Raw genomic sequence first — 5660 nt, forward strand, 5'->3', positions numbered from 1 at the left:
GGCAGCATTGATGGACTCAAGTGTGGTAGCGGTAGTGAGGTTGGCCCAGGATGAGACATTGTTTCGTTCTGCTGTTGCTATGAGTCGGTACCGATGACACCTGACAACAACAACAATGGCTAGTGATCATGAACATATCTTCATATGTTTTTTGTCTGCCTGGATCTCTTCCTTGGTCTGTTCATGTCCTGCACCCATTTTTTAATTGCGTTATTTGTCTTTTTCTTGTAGAGGTGTTGTAATTTCCTATATATTTTAGAAATGAGTCTCTTGTCTGATGTGTCATCATTCTAAAAGATTTTTTCCAATTCTGTGGGTTCCCTTTGTACTCTTCTGATGAAGTCTTTTTTGATGTATATAAGTTTTTAATTTTTAGTATGCCCCACGCATCTATTTTTCTACTTGTGTGGTTTTCAAAATGTTTGGTAGTCTGTGTAGTCCCTGAATTAATGCCCTCATATTTGTCCCTATTTTTTCATTTATGGCCTTCATAATTCTGGGATTCATAATCCATGTTGAGTTGGTTTTTATATAAGGCGTGAGGTGAAGGTCTTGTTTCAGTCTTTTGCATATCACTTTGCAGTTTTTCCAGCACCATCTGTTGAAGGAGACTATCACCTCCCCATACGATATATTTAGGTATTCTGTCAAAAATCATTTGGCTGTATGTAGGTGGGTTAATTTCTTGATTCTTAATTCTGTTCCATTGATCTATGTATCTTTCATTGTACCAGTACCAAAGTGTTTTTACCACTGTAGTCGTGTAGTAAATTTTGAATTCAGGGAGTGAGAGGACTCCAACCTTATTCTTCTTCTTAAGCAGTGCTTTGCTTATCCTGGGTCTTTCATTTTCATATTAAGTTTGTAATTGTTTTTTCCATCTCTTTGAAGAAGCTTGTTGGACTCTGGATTGGGATTGCATTATATGTGTAAATTGCTTTGGACAGTATTGACATTTTCACAATGTTAAATCTTCTTATCCAGGAGCATGCTACATTCTTCCATTTTTGTAGGTGTCTTTTGGTTTCTAGTCATAGTCTTTTGTAGTTTTCTTTGTATAAGTCCTTTGTTTCTCTGGTTACATTTATTCCTAGATATCTCATCCTTTGGGCATAGGACTTTTAATATTTTTCTCCAACACCAAAATGCAAATGCATTAATTCTTTTACAGTCTTCCGTATTTATTGTCCAACTTTCATAAGAATTTGAGGCTATTGAAAATACCAGGGTTTGAGTCAGGTGCATCTGAGTCCCAAACTATCATCTTCACTCTTGAACACTTTAAAGAGTTCTTGTGCATCAGATGGGCCTAATTCAGTAGGCTGTTTGATTTCTTGATTGCTGCTTCCATGTGTGTTGATGGTTGATTGGAGTGGAATGAAGACTTTGAAAATTTCAATCTTTTCTCTATTTGTCATTATGTTTCTTGTTGGTACAGTTATGAGGATTTTCATTTTGTTTACATTGAGATGCAACCCATACCGAAGGCTGTGATCTTTGATCTTCGTGCGTAAGTATGTCAAACCCTCTTCGCTTTCAGCAAGCAAGGTTGTATGATCTGCATATCACAGGTTGTTAACAAGTCTTCCTCCAATCCTGATGCCATGTTCTTCTTCCTATAATCTAGGTTTTCGGATTATTTACTCAGCATATAAATTGAATCAGTATGATGAAAGAATACAACCTTGGCACACACTTTTCCTGATTTTAGACCATTCTATATTTCCTTTTTCTGTTCAGACAACTGCTTGTTGGTTTATGTACAGTTTCATTATGAGCACAGATAAGTGTTCTGGAATACCCATTCTTGGCATCATTATCCAAAGTTTGTCATAACCCACACAGTCAAAAGCCATTGTGTTGTCAATAAATCTTTGTGAGATTTGCTGCATTCAGCCAAAATTTATCTGAAATCACCCTCATTCCATGATGTCTTCTGAATCTGGACTCAACCTTTGGAAGTTCCCTGTCTATGTACTGTTGCAGCAGTTTTTGAATTATCTTCAGCAAAATTTTACTTGAATGTGATGTTAATGATCTTGTCCTATAATTTTCACATTCCATTGGGTCACTTCTCTTTGGAATGGGCACAAATGATCTCTTTCAATCAGTTGGCCAAGTAACTATCTTCCAAATTTCGTGGCATAGATGAGTTAGTGCCTCCAATGTCCCATCAGTTTGTTGAAAGAGTTCAGTTTTTATTCCGTCAATTCACAGAGCCTTGTTCTTTGCCAATGCCTTCAGTGCATCTTAGACTTCTTCCTTTAGTACCTTTGGTTCTTGATCATATGTTACCTCTTAAAATAGTTGAATATGGACCATTTCTTTTTAGTACAGTGACTCTATACTCATTCCATCTTTTTTTGATGCTTTCTGCATCCAATATTTTGCTCATAAAATCCTTCAGCATTACAAGTTGGTGCTTCTGTTTTTTGTTTTCAGTTCTTTCAGCAGGAGAAATGCTGATTGTTTTGTTCCCTTTTGGTTTTCTAACTCTAGGTCTTTGCACAATTCTATAGTACTTTGTCTTCTCATGCTAGCCTTTTAAATTTCCTGTTCAACCCTTATCTCCTCATTTCTTCCATTTGTTTTAGCATCAATATGCTGAAAAGCAAGTTTCAGAGTCTCTTCTGACATCCCTTTTGGTCTTTTCTTTCTCTTCTGTCTTTTTAATTACCTTTTTGTTTCTTCCTGTATACTCTTGATGTCATCCCACAACTCTTCTGTTCTTCTGTCATTGGTGTCTAATGCATCAAATCTGTTCTTGGGATTATCTCTAAATTAAGGTAGGATATGTTGTAGGTAAGGTTTATCTCTTTTGGACTTGTTTAAATTTTTTTCAGCCTCAGTCTGATCTTGCATATGAGTAATTGATGTTCTATTCCACAGAATGCTCCTGACTTTGTTTTGACTGATAATATTGAGCTTTTCCACCATCTCTTCCCACAGATGTAGTCAATTTGATTACATGTGTATTCCATCTGGTGAGGCCCATATGTATAGTCATCTTTTATGTTGAAAATGGTATTTGCAGTGAATAAGTTAATTGGATTTTCAAAATTCTTATCTTGTGATCTCCCGTATCATTTATCTCACCAAGGACATATTTTCCAACTACTGACCCTTCTTTGTTTCCAACATTTGCATTCCAGTTTCCAGTAATTACCAATCTATCTTGATTGAATGTTTAATCTGTTTCAGACTGAAGAAGTTGGTAGAATTCTTCAAGTTCATCATCCTAGTTTTAACATAAATTTGAATAATATTAATTGGTCTTCCTTGTAGGCATATGAACACTGTGCTCTCGCAGACTGCATTGTACTTCCAGATAGTTCTTGATATGTTCCTTTTGATGATGAATGTGATGCCATTCCTCTTCAGTTAGTCATTCCAGGCATAGTAAACTATATGATTGCAAGATTCAGAATGACAAGTACCAGTCCATTTCAGCTTACAAATGCATAGGTTACCAAATGTGTTCTATTTCATTTTTGACAACTTCCGATTTTATTAGATTCATGCTTCATACATTTGTACATTCTGATTATTAATGGATATTTGCAGCTATTTCTCCTCGTGTTGAGTTGTGCCCCATCAGCAAATGACAGTCCTGAGAGCTTTGCTCCATTCATGTCCAGCACTGTATCTGAAAATATTGTGATGCTGTTCATAATGTTTTCATCTTCTGGTACTGTATCTGATACTGTTACACAGCTATTCATAAGGTCCAGTGGCTAACCATTCAGAAGTAGTCTGCCTCTCTTTCCTAGTCTGTCTTAGTTTAGAAGCTCAGCTGAAACCTGTCTACCATGAGTGACCCTGCTAGTATTTAAAAATGCCAGTAGCATAGTTTCCAGCATCACAGCAACACACAAGCCACCACATTACCACAAACTGACAGACAAGTGGTGGCATTAACATCTTAGAATTGAGGATTTATAACACATAATATAATTACATCAGATTAGGGCTGTGTTTTAAACCCCACTCTGTGATGTTGGCACTGACATCATATATGTAAGGATTTACAACACCCAGAATAATTGCATTGGATCAGGACTGATCACATCAGATCACATCATGAGTGTGATTACATCATTATGTAACTGCCAAACCACTGAGAATTATGACCTAGCCAAGTAGACATGGATTTCAGGGGACATAATTCAATCCATGACAGTGAGGACGTTTTTAGAAGCAGCTCTAGCATACTGTGGGACATAATTCTCTTTATTATACTTTCTCTGACAGTATAAAAATGTAGTCTTCCCTGTGATCTTAATGGAGAATAATCCAATTTGTCCTGCTGCTGACGAATCTTTTTTTTTTTTTTATTGATTGATTGGCTATTTGAGGTTTAGACTATGATGTTTAGTTTCTACACTCAAATTTTAAAATTGTATTTATAGAACTTATGATGTAGTAAGAACTTAAAATATATATATATATATATATATTTACCAATTTAAATGCCCTGAATACAAGAAAATAGCACCAGTAATAGATTACAATGTTCTGGCTCCACAGGACATTCATATTAATCAATATTTCTGATTAGATAATAGTCAATATAAAATAGCTTTACATGTGTGTGCACACCCACATATATATAATCTGGGAGCACAGTGGCTCCATAGGATAAACACTGGACTGCAAACCACAAGGTCCACGGTTAGAACCCACCATCCATGCCTTGGGAGAAAGAAGAGACTTTCTGCTCTTGTAAAGATTTAAAGCCTTGGAAATATATAAGGGTCTCTATGAATCAGAACTGATTTGACAACTTATAACAACAACACATATAAAATGTAGTTTAGTATTATTGATGTGGCTGTTTAATATAAAATAGTTTAATCTATCATAGTAGATGTAATCATATGCCTAGGCCCAAAAGACTTAGTTTTCAAATAAAAACAATTGTCCTTTTGATTAAGAATTTAAGCTCTTCCATTAATCAGTTTTTCTTTTGCATGATCTGGAAAAGCTAAATGTTCTTATAATTTTCTGCCTTCACATAAAGTGAAAGTAAAGTATAATACTGGCTGGAGGAAAACAAAAAAAGTGACTGTCAATTGTTTTGGTCTGTTGCTAGACCACAAGGTTGGTTTAAACTGTAAGGTTGGTGATTCAAACTCACCAGCCTCTCCTTGGAAATCCTATACAGGGTCACTGTGAGTCAAGACTGACTCCACTGTACTTAACAACAACAAATTAATTGTTCTAAATCATCACGGAGCATCGGATAGCTAGGACCAGATCTTGCAAAACTCTGTACTAGTTATAAGACAAATTAACCTCTCTGACCTCAGTTTTCCTAATTATAAAACTATATAATAAATAATGTATAAATTACAGAGTTCACAAGGTTTTCATAAAGAACAAATTCTATGTATATAGGAGTCCTGGTGTGGTGCTGTGGGTTTACGCTAGACTGCAAAGTCTCTTTGAACCGCAAGGTCAGCAGTTCAAACTCACCAGCTGCTCCTCGGAAACCCTATACCGGGTCGTTATGGGTTGGAACCGACTTGATGGCACTTAACAACAACAGGACCGCAAGGTCGATTTGAACCACAGGGTCTGCAGTTCATACCCACTGGCTGCTCCTCTGAAACCCTCACAGGGTCACTGTGAGTTGGAATTGACTAGATGGCACTTAACAA

General features: G+C 36.2%; 1 protein-coding gene across 1 annotated transcript in view; it reads left to right on the forward strand.

Moving 5' to 3' along the window:
- The window catches only part of SRSF12 (serine/arginine-rich splicing factor 12), a 36456-nt gene that overhangs the window by 27350 nt on the left and 3446 nt on the right, over window positions 1-5660 (forward strand). The window lies entirely within an intron of this gene.

The sequence above is a fragment of the Chrysochloris asiatica genome, unplaced genomic scaffold (assembly GCF_000296735.1).
Source record: "Chrysochloris asiatica unplaced genomic scaffold, ChrAsi1.0 scaffold00146, whole genome shotgun sequence".
NCBI classification, from domain to species: domain Eukaryota; kingdom Metazoa; phylum Chordata; class Mammalia; order Afrosoricida; family Chrysochloridae; genus Chrysochloris; species Chrysochloris asiatica.